The 15,240-nt window shown below is 44.8% G+C and overlaps 1 protein-coding gene and 1 long non-coding RNA gene across 2 annotated transcripts in view; both read left to right on the top strand.

Moving 5' to 3' along the window:
* LOC129758808 (relaxin receptor 2) overlaps positions 1–15,240 on the top strand; it is a 448,038-nt gene that overhangs the window by 198,702 nt on the left and 234,096 nt on the right. The gene's annotated exons all lie outside the window — the stretch shown is intronic.
* LOC129758809 (uncharacterized) lies at positions 3,596–10,180 on the top strand. The gene is made up of 5 exons (XR_008740069.1): positions 3,596–3,846; positions 4,093–4,211; positions 7,042–7,261; positions 8,081–8,290; positions 9,318–10,180. It is a non-coding gene; the product is annotated as an uncharacterized LOC129758809 (long non-coding RNA).

Genomic DNA, 15,240 nt, shown 5'->3' with positions numbered 1-15,240 from the left:
ACAAAGATAATAAAAAGTTGCCTCCAGTGCCAGGTTTGCGTCGTTGGCGGTGTCGGCGTCGGCCGTTTCACATCCTATTAAAGAGTTAATATAATATAATAAAGTTTCCTGGTCGGGAATAGTTTTGTCTTAGCTCTGTAGCTAAGGCAGTAAAGCGAAACCACACGACATCCAGCCAGTGCTGCTGGCCGGGTTGCAAACTTTGTCTGACAATGTTGTGCTGCCACCTACTGGTCGGGGTCGCCCACCAACTTGAAGCGTGTTCAGAAAAAAACCTTCGAGTGAAAGGGTTGCCGTCGGCAGATTCTGGAATCGGTTTCGCTGGGAAACGATCACGGGTGGTTCGAAATGACGGAAAACTTGCGCTCCGCATGCAACTGCGCAATGTAGTCACTTTTGAGACATGCTATCCATTGACTGGATGGATATGAACACTAAATTTAGCAGTATTGCTGGCTAAATCATTATGGTTTAATTGATAGAAGCGTAGATTATAGTTTAATCAGGACTTTCAGCGCTACTTAGAGCACCATGGTCTAGGATAGATGTGCGAAAACGGAGAGTTGTTTGTAGAATTTTGTGGCAACAACATCATGATGATCGGTGGATCGCTCTTCCCCAACCGACCTTATGTGCTTGGGTATCCCGAGATAGCCAAACTGAAAATCATATTGACTACATCTGCATCAGCCAAAAACAGAGAAGGAGCTTTCTTGATGTCCGCAAAAAACGAAGCGCAGACATTGCATCTGACCATCTCCTCGTCTTTAGTGAAATACGACTGAGAGTTGGACGTGTCCAACGGCGAGAAGAGAAGGTCGGATGTCGATACGACGTACGCCGGTTAGAGAATCCAGAGGTGAAAAGGGTATACGTTGAACAGCTTGAATCACGAGCTTCGGAACTGCCGACAAAAGGAACAGTCTCATAACAGCGGTTTAGAATCAAGAATTCCTATACCACGACGAGCCACGTAACTATCGATAAAGTTTATGGAAGAAGAAGTGAATGGATGTCGGATGAAACTTGGAGGATGTTCGATGATCGGAGAAAGGCGAAAGTCTGAATTGAGCAGCCATGTAGCAGGTCATCCAAAGCAGCCGCCCGCTTATGATATGCGGAGCTCGAAAAGGCAGTTAAACGAGCTTGAAGACGAGACTAGAGAGCCTGGACAAACTCCCTAGCCGAAGATGGAGAAAGAGAGATATCCGATTACTATATGACATTTCTCGCCGCCTTAGTGTTGCAGGGACTAATGCTAGAGTGCCACTGAAAAACAGAGCAGGTCAGCTGTGGACAGATAGAACAGATCAACTCAAGCGTAATTTTAAACTACTCTTCCGAATCACAAATAGCGATGGCCAACAGAACCGGCAGCTCGAAGCGTCGCATTAATCGCATCAAAAGATCTGTACAACTCTCAAAGTACTCTGCAAAGTTATCCTGAACAGGATTCAGGAGAAAATCGACGCTACACTCCGACGACAACAAGCTGGATTCCGATCCGGATGATCATGTGTGGATCACATATAACAAATGGTCGGCTAGCGGGTTCAGCGGTGCTGAAACTCCCTTGTATGTATGCCTCAGGGTCGGCTTAAGCTAAGAAACGATTCGGCTAGCCAAGGAAACACTTTATCTACTTCGAAACCTCCCACGTTTTATTTCTTCCCTTTTTGTCTTTGGGTTATGATTGAGATTATGCGCACACTAGGGACTACGTCCCACCCCCTTATGCTACCTCCTACCTCGTGACACGCAGTGATTGCACCACCTTGTGTCTCGCCTTCCTGGATGAACCTGCCTCTCTGTTCCGCAACAGCGATGCCGCTCGGTGATAGATACTGGTGACCGACGGTCTGTTTCAACCACGCACTATGTTGGCTTCGGGTTGTAGGTTCTCGCGATAGTGTCCGGAGTAGAGTGTAGGTCGGCGGCCTCGGGCTGGCGGCTTACCACGGTGGATTGGTAGTGCGGGTCCGAATAATGGTCCTTGAAACTCGCGTCACTCGGTAGGTTGTGGACCGGCGCGTCTATGGCTCGCGTGAAGCGCCGTTGGCTTCAGTAAGACTCGCTGCGGTGTGATGGCGGCCTGCAGCGATGGCGGTTTTTATGTAACACCTTACTACAACGAGCCGATCTTCAAAACAAGGTAAACCTCGGGGTCCTGTTAGGAAATCGGGATGGGGGTTTTAGAATGACGTTGAGAACGGTGGTCATGGCTGCTACGGGGTATGGTGCTTTGGGTTACCTGAATATCCAGGGAATTCGGCTCTTCCGGATTCCGATAATTTCACTGTTTGCACTTGCAGGTTTTGACCACGTTTCTGTGCTGTGCTGTGTTCGGCTAACTTCAGTGAAATGGCCGATCATTGACCCCGTAGCCGCGTAGCATGACGTAAGACGTCACCGTTCTTTCGCCCCATCCTGATTGTCGTGTCGCCTCGCTCATTCGCCCATCATTTCGCCTCGCCTCTTCACTCGAACACCGACATCTGGTGGTGGGATTCTCGAGTGTTGCTGTGCCGATTGGTGCGTAGGAGTTCTGGGGTGGACTTCGACGCAGGCGACTTCTCCGCAAACAAAATGTCTTCTTGGCACATTTACTATTGCCGCGAACAAAAGTCCAACAACCACTGACACTACTAACCGAGCACTTGTTACACTCTCCTCCCGCTCGGGTTAAAAAAATGTTAGCAAGCTAATATTTTTTTAAACTTTGCGACACTTTTAACCTCCACCACAACACCGACTGCTGAACCAGAGGTCCTCGAAGAGCATTGACTTAACACTGTTAAACGCGAAGTGACAACGAACAATTCTATTCAAAAAGATCTTTTTCTACTAAGTTCGGACTTCCGCTGAAAGGTGATATGTATTCACCCGTATTATTTGTGGGTCGGGGTCATAAGGCATCAACGTTGATAAATCAACTCCGCGCTGTTTAGAGGTAAACCTTTACTGACCATCAACGTCTTCGACTCCGGTCTCCAGCGATCCCACATACTGAGCTACTGACCAACTTTGTTGAAAACGAATTAAAATTATTTAAATTAAAGATAAAAACCTACTTAAAACTACGAAATTCAATAAATAACACCCATAACATGCATAAAATAACGAAAAAAATTACATACTAACATGCTAAAATAATTTAAAATCCGGAACATTACAAATTTACACCGTTTTACAGTGTGCAACAAATATTTATTCAAAAGTACTCATTTTATGTTGCGCGATGCGTTGTTTTGTCTGTGAACGTGGGTGTACTAAAACTGTACTAAAACTCAATGACGTTTCTCAATCGGCGGACGAGTGGGAAAAGAAAAGGTCAAAACATCAAAATTAGTCCCCGCAAAATTTTCTGGAACAACGTGGTAAGTACCAAATCAAGATATTTCTGCCGAATTTTCTCCAATATGTGGCTTTATGGTGCTAAATATCATTTTGAAGATATTTCGTCGACGAAAAGGTTGGCCAATGATCTTTGAACTGTGCTTTATGCACCCAAAAGACCATCATATCGGAAAAAAACAGCTGAAAACTTGACCAGCCCTTAATTTTTTTTTCCCTTTCTTTTTTTCTTTTAGGTTTGCTTGGGAACGGATTTCGTGCCAATTGGAAGGTTCCGTGTTATGCAGGGCTCTGACGAAGCTGGAACAACTCGTGCTTCAACAACGTAGCGACACTAGCACAACCGTGGAACCTTTTTTTTTTTTATTCGGACGTACTGGATGATGCGGGGTTTTCCCACAGACGTGTGCCGGTTCCGGAGTACCCTGCTGCTGAATTCACGCCCCCTTTCGTTCCCTTCGCCGTAATCCTCTTTCCTGGGTGAAAGATATGGTGAGTTGGATTTGGTTTTGTTTAGTTACCCCTAGTGTATTTACGACGTGCAACATTATTGGGATTTTATCTGCGACATCATTTCTGCTACTGCAACATCTTTTTGTATCATGAGGTGCAATGCAACATGCCATGCATTAACTCATGTTGCACGCATCCTCACCGACTGATTAATGTTGCTGCGGTTGCAGAAGGTGTTTTCTTTTTTTTTGTTTTTCTTAGCATTATAGAATTTGTTTTTTTTAGGTTTCAGTGTTTGTGTCGAAGTCAAATTCCACAAATGGAGTTACGGATACGTTGTAGGACGCATGCGACATCACTGGAATCTTCTCTGCCTAAGCAAGGATGGTCCGACAGGCTCCTAGGTGAGTTATATTTTTTTTTTCAGGATTCTATCCTCCTTCCCTCTCAACACTGTGTATGGTAGTTTACCCGATCGTGAACCTTTAATTTTTCGGTTCAATTACATAAATATTTATATTATTCGTTTTTTTTTGAGTCATACAGAAAGAATTGTGTGACGTATTTTTGCCATTGTTTTTTTTTTATGCACGGAGGTCACTAGCTGAGAACACGCCTAGCGAGCGCCCATTCATGTCGCTAACTTCGTAGGAACTAGTTCCTTTTTTGGCCAAGATAATACAGGGCACATAGGCTGGACCAAGTTTTGCATTGAAATCCTTGCTGGCTGACGACTGTTTGAAAGATTTTTTAAATACCCTTTGACCAACATTGAACGTGGGCGAATATATCTTTTGGCGTAAATCGTACCTCTTTTTGGTATTCTCGTGTGCTGTTCTGAGATTATCACACACGATTTCCCAAACTTTACGGTTAATGTTTTTAAATTTCAGCATTCGTTCATCCTCCGTTAGGGTGGGTTCATTTTCGAGCACATATTCGGCTCCTCGGGTGATGATTTCGTTACCGAACACAATCCTATGTGGTGAAAATTTGGTCGTTGAGTGTATCGTGTTATTCAGGACGTGTTCGACCTCAGAAATACGACAGTCCCACATTCGTTGGTCAATACGCACGTACGAGCGGATCATTGCGTTTATCGTTCGGTTGAGACGTTCGGCGGGGTTCGCCTGGCTCCGATGGCGCGCATTGGCCCAGTGTTGGACTTCGTACTTCTGAAGTAGGCCCTGAAATTCCTTGGACAGAAATGTTGATGCATTGTCCGAAATAATGATTTGGGGAACAGACAGTTTGCGAAACCATTGCTCTTCCAGAATGGTACACAGACTACCCGAAGCAATCTTCTTCACAGGAACAAGCAGGCAGTACTTCGAGAACAAGTCAAGAACTACAAGTAGGTGTGCATTGCCCTGCTTGCTTCTGGGAAGAGATTGTATGTAATCCATGCACACAATCTGGAAGGGTCTGGTCGCAATCCGCTGTTTCCCCATCTCGGGAACAGTAGAGTGTGTGGGGTGCTTATTTTCCTTGCACGCGTCACACTGAGCTAGGTACTTCTTTAGATCAGCGGACATTCGTGGCCAATAGAAGCGTCGTTTGAGGTACTCGATGCATTTTTCGTACCCGATGTGCAACTTCTCGTCGTGCTCTTGTTGCATCACTGCGATTCCGCTGGGATTTCGGGATGCACTCCTTCCAAGCGAACGTATAGTCGAGAACATCCGATTTTGACGCCACGAGCTTGTACAACTTCCGGCTTTCGATTCGGAAGTCGATGTACTTTTCCGGATCCTGTTGAACAGCCTGATATAAGTTCCTGTACCACTCGTCCTCCAAAACAGGCTCCAGAGATTCAATCGAGCGTGACAGGGCATCGGGCACGACGTTTTCCTTCCCTTTACGATGTTTCACGTCCATGTCATACTGCTGAAGCGTTATACTCCATCTGCTGAGACGCGATGAGGACTTCCATTTCGCTCGCATGATGAAGGATAACGCCGATGAATCCGTAATTAGAGTGAAATGTGTGCCCTCGATGTAGCACCGGAATTTCTCGATGCAGCGGAGAGCGGCAAGCCCTTCCTTCTCCGCTGCATGATAATTTAACTCGGCTCCTTTCAGCTTTTCCGAGTGAAACGCGATGACCCGTTCTAAACCCCCTTGGACTTGCGTGAGTACTCCTGCGAGCGCGGTGTCGCTAGCGTCCGTTTGTACGCAAAAAGGTTTGCTAAAGTCGGGGTTAGCCATCACCGGGGCTGTAATTAACCGCTCCTTGATGGCTTGGAAAGCTCCTTCTGCTGCGTCGTTCCACCGCACCTTCTTGGGCTTGTTTTTCAACAAGTCCGTGAGAGGTGCGGTGAGTTCGCTGAAGTTTGAGATAAACCTACGGTAGTAGTTTGCCATACCGAGGAATCTACGGAGGGATCTTACCGAGTTGGGCACCTCAAATCCCAAGATCGCTTGAATACGATCTGGGTTTGGGCGAAGTCCTTCTCTGGACAAGATATATCCCAAATACGGTAGTTCGTGCAGCAGAAGTTTGATTTTTTTATGTTGATGAATAAGTTCGCCTTACGCAACCGGCTCGCAAGCTCACGCAATTTTAATATGTGGTCTTCAAATGACGCGCTGACCACTACAATGTCATCCAGATACACGAAAATGTACGGCTCCAGTGCCCCATGACCAAGAGTTCGATCCATGACCTTGCTCAAGCTTGCCGGACTGTTTGCTAAACCGTATGCGAGTCGCCGGAAATGGAACAAGCCTCGTCCGGGTACTGAAAAAAGCCGTAAATTTCCGTGAATCTGGATGGAGCGGTATTTGAAGAAAGGCCTGAGAAAGGTCAATCGTTGACAGATATTTGAACTTTCCCAGGTGGCTCAGAATTCTATTCTGATGTGGGAGGGGGTACGCGTCTCGTTTGGTGCGTTCGTTTAATTTCCTCGCATCCAAACAGAGTCGAACCTCATCGCTGTCTCGTTTTGATACAGGGACGATCGGAAGAGACCAGTCGGACTCCGACGGTTCGATGATGTCCTCCGCCAACATTTTGTCGACGGCAAGATGAATCTTGCGTTGGATTTCCGGGCTCCAGGGGTATGGGTTCTTTCTAACCGGTTCTGAATGGATGAACTCATCCTTGAGTTCGATCCTGTGCTCCAACAGCTTTGTTTCTCCAAACTTGCCTGGACCTGCCACAAGAAACATCTTCTTGACATCATCCAACTGCCTCTTTTGATCGTCACTTAATCTTTCCTCATCTTCCTCCAGATTTGTACCAGCTTCGCCATCCAGTGACTCTACGGATTCCTGCAGAGTTGGACGTATCCCGAACTTCCGCCAGAAATCGTAGCCCAGGATGCATCGCCGGTTCAAATCGGGGGCGACAAGTACGGACAACAACCTGGTGACCCCATTGAAGGTGACCGGGATATCTACGGCCCCTATGACCTCCAGATGTTGGCCTCCAGCTGTTGAGAGTTTGATGTTGGTGGGTATAATTTTCAATTTTAACATTTTAATCAGTTTCCTACTTCCTCTTCCTAAAATAGTCTTGGATGCCCCACTATCTAGAAGGCCCACGACAGAAATTCCCATCAGTTCGACTTTCGCAAATGGTCGAGAATCGTTATCGAGGTTGACGAGCAATGTTGCAATCTCGAAATTCTCTTTAACGTCTTCTCCCACTTGCGAATAGCCTAGCTGGTGAAGAATTTCTTTCGGACAACTTGCCTCTAGATGGTGAGGTCCAGCTTGGTTTTCTAAAAGACTGCCCGGCCTCACTGGGCAGTCTTTGCCACGTTTTTTGATTGGCAGTAAGGGCATTCTTTAGCGAAAAATCCCGGAAATCCACACCGTGCACAGAAGCAGTTCATTTCCTTGTCACAGTCCATGAACCCATGACCTTCCACGTGACAGTTAAGGCAGACATCCCGCCGAGGCGGAATGTAAGCGTTAACAATCCGTTGCAGAACATTGGTTCCACTGGGACCCGGAATTGAACTCCTCTGTGTCGGTGCGATTTCGGTTTTCGCTTTTTCTCTCTCCCTGTAATCATTTTTCCCGTCTCTTGGAATAAAGAGAGGCTTATCGGAGTTCTTGCGGAAAATCCGGATTCCTTCCGGCTTCGACGATTGACCTCTGTCCCTATTTTTTCCAGAGTTTTGCCATCTGCTTTCTTTGGGCCTGACAGAATGATTTTGGCTCACTTCTTCGACCTGAGCTGACCTCCCCCCAAAACGACTGTCCTTCCTGGAGTACAACTGCCAGTTTATTGAGTCAAAACGCTTACCAAAATCTTTCATTTTAGGAATCGAGTTGACGTTTGCGGCTAACATGGCGATTCGACAGTCCTCGCGGGTGTTCCGGAACAGCAAATCGAACCGACGTTTTTCATCCCACGGAATGGAAAGACTACGGAAGATCCGCACCATGTCCAGGTAGTAGTCTTGGAATTTCTCCCTGGCTCCCTGTCGACGGTTACAAGCCTGCCGTTCGTAAACGTAGTCCATATCGACAGGTAAGAACTCGTTCTTTAGTTCCGCGACTAATTCGTCCCAGCTGTGAATTCTTCCGTAGCTGCTCACCTCCATGTACCAGGCTCTGGCTTTGTCAGTGAACAGGTGATGAGCGAACTTCAGAAGTTCGACCTGTGTGAATCCTTCCGATCGGGCGTTGAATTCAACCTCCTTCACGAATTCGTTCAGCCTCCTTCCGTTGTCCATTCCGTCATACTTGACGGACCACTTATGGACTGGAAATCGCTTGTCCTGTGCCCGGTTAACGATGGACAAAGGATCAGCTTTCACATCCTGCTCTCTGGGTCTCGCGCTTCCCATTGAGCTGTTGCGGTCTTTCAACCATTCCAAAAAGTCTTTCGGTTGATCTCCTTCCGAATTCTTCTTCCGGTTCTGGTTATCGTCCCTGAGAGTGCTGTTCGAAGGCTTCTTTGAGTTCTTCTTTTTATTCTTAATTTTTGATTCTAAAGTCTGAACACGCTTCATCATCTGGGACATAACCGTCAACATCTGTTTGCATTCGGCAGCCAGATCTGACTCGTCATCGGAGTCGTCCGAGCCATCATTACCAGTCGCTTCATCATCTCCGTCGTTCTCATGCTCAACCCTTTTTCCCGGTTCGTCCACGTTAACGACCTCATTTTGTGTTTCGCGATCACTATTTTGCGCGATCTGTTCACGAGCTTGATTTATGCTACCATTTATATAAGCTAATTCTGCCTCCCGGACTTCTGGAAGGTGAGAGGTGAACGAAAAGAACACTCTGAACAGTCTAAGACATTCGCCAGCAATCGAGGCCAGAGATTCCAAATCTTTTTCCGAAGTGGTTTGGTTTTTCAACCGCTCCATTCGAAAAAGGATATGCAGAATCCTAGTCTTGAAGCTCTGCTCAGGTGCTTTTTTCGCTCTCCTGCCCTCCAGAAAGCCGGAAATAGAATAGAGCTTATCCTGGCACACCGCTAGTTCTTCCTCAACCGAATCACTAACGAATTCATGAACCACATTTAATTTATTTTTTTCGCTTTTCAGGTCAATACGCAACAACCGCTCGCACTGGCTACGCGTCATGCTCGGATCGAACGGAATTTTCCGGATGTTAAGCTCATGCTCGAGTTCATCAATGGTGAGATGAGCTGGGTTCAACGCGTGGTACTGCGAGAGAAGGTGTGACATCTCCATAGTTTTAATATCACAGGTGAATAAAATTTACTTTGAATTTACTAAGTATTCTAATTACGCTTCACAAATTTTAAATCTAAGCTAAAAAGTACAAAAATAAGCTTCAACAAAAATTTATCCAATCACAAACAATACAGTACAATGCGACTAGAATAAAACGTTTGGGTAGTGGGTTACAAAACTATAATAAATTAAAATTTTCAAATTTGAATATTAAGTTAAAGAAACGTAAGCACAGACGAAACAGTTTAAAAAAACGACAATCAAAATCGAATAGCAAAAGTTGACTAGTAATAAGATGAGGGGAATAAAATTGATTGGGATTGGGTTCTTGTTTGAATTCTCTTTTCCACCCCCCACCGAGAAAGAAAATTTTCCGGATTTCCGAGAAAATTTTATCTTCGACCTAAAATGTTTTTTAAAACGTTTTCAACTAGTTGGTTACTATTCGAAATTTCTTTGGATGTCCAAGACCCCTCGAATCGGAAACAAATCGAATTCGAACTGGTTGTTTCCCACTAGGTGTAGTGTGTTAAGGCAAATTTCCAAGAGGTTCTGGGCGTTTTCCCAGAGACCCAAGCAGAAGTGGCTTCAGAGAAAAGTGTCTGCCGAGCGTATCCAAATCGCAAAAGCAACTTTTACGTTATGGGCGCCAAGTATAACAAATGGTCGGCTAGCGGGTTCAGCGGTGCTGAAACTCCCTTGTATGTATGCCTCAGGGTCGGCTTAAGCTAAGAAACGATTCGGCTAGCCAAGGAAACACTTTATCTACTTCGAAACCTCCCACGTTTTATTTCTTCCCTTTTTGTCTTTGGGTTATGATTGAGATTATGCGCACACTAGGGACTACGTCCCACCCCCTTATGCTACCTCCTACCTCGTGACACGCAGTGATTGCACCACCTTGTGTCTCGCCTTCCTGGATGAACCTGCCTCTCTGTTCCGCAACAGCGATGCCGCTCGGTGATAGATACTGGTGACCGACGGTCTGTTTCAACCACGCACTATGTTGGCTTCGGGTTGTAGGTTCTCGCGATAGTGTCCGGAGTAGAGTGTAGGTCGGCGGCCTCGGGCTGGCGGCTTACCACGGTGGATTGGTAGTGCGGGTCCGAATAATGGTCCTTGAAACTCGCGTCACTCGGTAGGTTGTGGACCGGCGCGTCTATGGCTCGCGTGAAGCGCCGTTGGCTTCAGTAAGACTCGCTGCGGTGTGATGGCGGCCTGCAGCGATGGCGGTTTTTATGTAACACCTTACTACAACGAGCCGATCTTCAAAACAAGGTAAACCTCGGGGTCCTGTTAGGAAATCGGGATGGGGGTTTTAGAATGACGTTGAGAACGGTGGTCATGGCTGCTACGGGGTATGGTGCTTTGGGTTACCTGAATATCCAGGGAATTCGGCTCTTCCGGATTCCGATAATTTCACTGTTTGCACTTGCAGGTTTTGACCACGTTTCTGTGCTGTGCTGTGTTCGGCTAACTTCAGTGAAATGGCCGATCATTGACCCCGTAGCCGCGTAGCATGACGTAAGACGTCACCGTTCTTTCGCCCCATCCTGATTGTCGTGTCGCCTCGCTCATTCGCCCATCATTTCGCCTCGCCTCTTCACTCGAACACCGACATCTGGTGGTGGGATTCTCGAGTGTTGCTGTGCCGATTGGTGCGTAGGAGTTCTGGGGTGGACTTCGACGCAGGCGACTTCTCCGCAAACAAAATGTCTTCTTGGCACATTTACTATTGCCGCGAACAAAAGTCCAACAACCACTGACACTACTAACCGAGCACTTGTTACACACATCACAACGCTACGAATCACACTGGAACAAATCAACGAATTCCAGGACTCTCTTCTGCTGGTGTTCTTTGATTTCGAAAAAACATTCGACCGACTTCATTCGACCGAATATCATCCGCGCTTGGTGGCCTGGCAACTGGATCTCGAATGAGAAACTACATCGCCGGTGTCATCAAAGGGCGCTAGACATCGAGATTCGGGAACGTAAGTAGAGATGGATTGGGCACACGCTGCGAAAAGATAAAAACGAGATTTGCAGAGAGGCGCTAGATTGGAATCCAGAAGGACATCGAAAAAGAGGCAGACCCAGAAACTCGTGGCGGCTAAGCCTAGTCGCTGAAATCGGAACTGTCGACGAGAACCTTGACTGGGACCAAGTTAAGACGCTGGCTCCGGATCGTCAACAGTGGAGGTCTTTTACCACTGCCCTATGCACCGGAGGATCGGCGCGCGATCATTAAGTAAGTTAGTGCGTTAGTTAGAAGAAGTATATCTCCATCTTTCAAAGTAGGATTTGGCTTCTGGGGCTTTTTAAGAATTTTAGTTCATTCCCAAAATGGCTTTGAGTAGGATTTTATGTCCTCTACTGCTTTTGCAAAATTTTCATTACGAATAAAATTTAAACGACGTTTGATCTCTTTTTGAAGGGCGCAAGAAATAAATTTTTAATAAGGATCCCTAGTTCGTTGATATTGGCGTCGACGAATGTTTTTTAGTCGTATCAAATACTGAAGATCATCATCGATCAAAGGTTGATTGAATTTATCTATTACTAGCTGATCCCATACGAACTCCGTTTCGCATTCAACTTGGAAAATGTCATGAACAGTTTGTATAAAAGTCGATTGTTAAGCATTTTCCAGATGCACTTCCTAATTCATTGTTAAGTAATAATTGCAAAAATATTGGACGATCACTTTTTCTGTCGTCTGCTACTAAATTTGAAATCAGGAATCAATTTACCGTGCCAAAAAACCCCCGTGTATAAATTTCGACTCGATCGTTGCATAACAACGCAATTATTGCCACAAAGTTAACCCGAGCAGACTTTTATGGCAAAATTATACCTAATTTTGCTATCATGCCTTGAAAGTAAAATGAGGTATCATTTTGCCCGAATAAAGGTGGTACAATGCCACAATTTGGGTCTCACTTTTCATATACGGATACCTCGATTATACCAAGTGTAGGTTTCATTGAAACCTTAATGAAACCTTGTTTAGCCAACGATTTAAAATGAGTTTTGAGAGCATAGTGATACCACTTTAAGGTATAATTTTATGCCAAAATTTGGCATCGTCATGCTTTCTAAATTTTATTGATAAAGGATGACTAAACGAGGTATCAAAAAACATTCATTGAAACCAAAATTTGGCAGAACTGTGCTATCCGTATATAAAAAAACGAGTGCCATATTTTGGCATCATACCATCATTATTCGGAAAATTATACCGAATTTCGCTAAAAAGGCATGATAGCAGAAGAACTTCAAACCATCGAATGGTTTCCTCCAACAATAGCAGAAGAACGTTTTATTGCATACACTCAGGCGTTACAATGAGCGGTGTATCAATATCGTCTTTCCAAACGCGACTCCAGAAATAAAAATCGCCTTATGTTATTAATAGCGGCTGCACTTATGGTTGTATTAAGGCGATTTTAAATCTTCAGTTTAGCATCTAAGAGTGAAAAATTTATAACAGGTACAATTTAACAAGCCTTTTAATTTGAATTACAACCTATTCCAACCAGCTTAATGCCTAAATTTATTCCTACCCAAATGCTCTAATCTTCGAATTAAGTGCAAAATCAAATAGTGCTATTTGTTTTCCTCATCGAAATATCCATAATCATTCCACGCACAACGGCGTTTAAAATGAGAAATAAACAAAACATCGAATTATATTCTCAAGAATGGAAGCAATGCTTTCTTTTTTCGTTGGTATAAGATTTTCATAAAGCAATAAAATTTGCTTTTTTTAATGTTTATAAAGGTACAATATTATTCTTTTGAAAGTTAGTTTCCCAAATATTATGAATATTTCAAAATGCTGTTCAATTTCAGAAAATATACATGGTGCACGATAATAATACTTTATTGCTCAATCTGAACATACCACATTTTGCTAGACAGCGGAGTTCAAATTACTGTTTTCAAAATCAAAGAAGAAAATATCTATATCATGGGTGGCCAACATTTTCAACAGGCGGGCCAAATTCTATAAATGAGATTGGCTAGCGGGCCAAAAAAAAAAACAAATTGTTCTGGAGTATTTGAAAAAAATAATTAGAGATGTACCGAATATTCGGTTGGCCGAATATTCGGCGCCGAATACCGCCAAAAAACCGTTAAGCCGAATATTCGGCTCACCGAATAGTTGAGCCAGGTATTCGGCCGAATAGGCCGAATAGGCCGAATATTTATTTTTTCAAATTCATACAAAAACAGTTATCTCAAATTTTTCAACTCATGTTGGATAATTTATAAAATATCCAAAAACTAAGGTGGAATTTGGAATCATCAAAAACTTTGTAACCATCTGTTACTTCATATGTATGTGACTCCGCCACAAAATCCGAATATCCCTGTACCATTCAGTAAACCCTACAACAGTCGCCCATCATTGGCGCAGCTGTCATCCCTGCCCGTGAGTTCGCCACTCATTCACGAAACTCTCAGAGATTCTCCAGAGGCGCCGTGTATTTCGGAGAGCAGAGCGGGGAAGTGTGGCCACCCAGAAAAGCAACACACTCTTAAATTAATTTGTAAAGAATGTTGTTAGTGTGTTGGTTGGACAAAATATTCCACTTAGCGCATTGTTAGCGATCCGCTTCCTGTCCTTGCTGTTCGTGACCGCCTGAGGGAAAAGTAGTGCGCGAGTAGTGTTTGTCTAGGAACATAAAGTGCGACAAAATAAACACGGTGAAAAAAGTTAAAAATTGTGTAAAAAGCCGAAAAAAAACGCTATCGTAACAAACAAATATTGGTGTTAAAAATACACGGAAACAAACAAACATTGTAAAACACAGAAAAAGGTCCAAGCGGGCCTTTTTCTTTTCGGTGTTTTGCTGGTTCGTTGGAACCACAACCCCTCTATCCCCAGGCAATCAACAGTTCCGGACAGAAAGATTAAAAGCGTGCCTAGACTCCATCCGAACAAGGCGAGTTGGCACCTAACCTACAATTCGGCTGGTCAGCACCTACATAAACATTGTGCTGTCACACCCGATAATCATCCGCTAAGCAACGAGCACGAGAGGAATTGCTTCGAAACGAAGAATTCAGCATCGTGTCACCATTGTCATTGGACGTGGCGGTGTGTTTCCGCCGAGCAACGAGCTGAGCACGATTGACATTGCCCCGAAGTCAGCAATCTACCATCAAGTCACCACTGTCACTGGACGTGGCGGTGTGGTTCCCGAACATCGGATTCCGTCAATGGTCGTGGCGGGAAACAAAAACGACCGAAGCACCATAGCACCGCTAAAACATACCGCAAGTACCCATATTGTAGCATGTCATGTTAGGGCTAACTAGAATAAACCATATATGTTTATATTTACCCCCAAATTAACCGTGTTAAGTGAGTTGTAGACCTCCGTAAATTATTTACTATTTTGAATTTTTCTGCGATTCTCGGACCTGAAAAGGTTACAAATCTTTGCCCTGGGGTGGTCATTGCAGTATCTGGTTGCGTAGTTCTTTGAAAATCAACGTCGTCTGACTCTGGGTGGTAGCATGAGAGGTACCCACCCGTTCCGCCACCTCTGATATGCATGGTCGCTGAGTTTGGAAGTTTCTGTTATGAGAAATTCGTCTCACAGGGAAAGTGTTTAGTGGTGAATTTCGCATACGACCCTGAGTCCCATAATCTCTCCACCCACCTCCCACTGAGTGTAGCTGTCAAGGCTAGTTACATTCTGGCGCCCACATAAAAAAAAAATCATCACTTGTTTACATTTCCCATCCCCCGGAG

The sequence above is a fragment of the Uranotaenia lowii genome, chromosome 3 (assembly GCF_029784155.1).
Source record: "Uranotaenia lowii strain MFRU-FL chromosome 3, ASM2978415v1, whole genome shotgun sequence".
Classification (NCBI taxonomy): domain Eukaryota; kingdom Metazoa; phylum Arthropoda; class Insecta; order Diptera; family Culicidae; genus Uranotaenia; species Uranotaenia lowii.
This window is presented reverse-complemented; position numbering and strand designations above follow the sequence as displayed.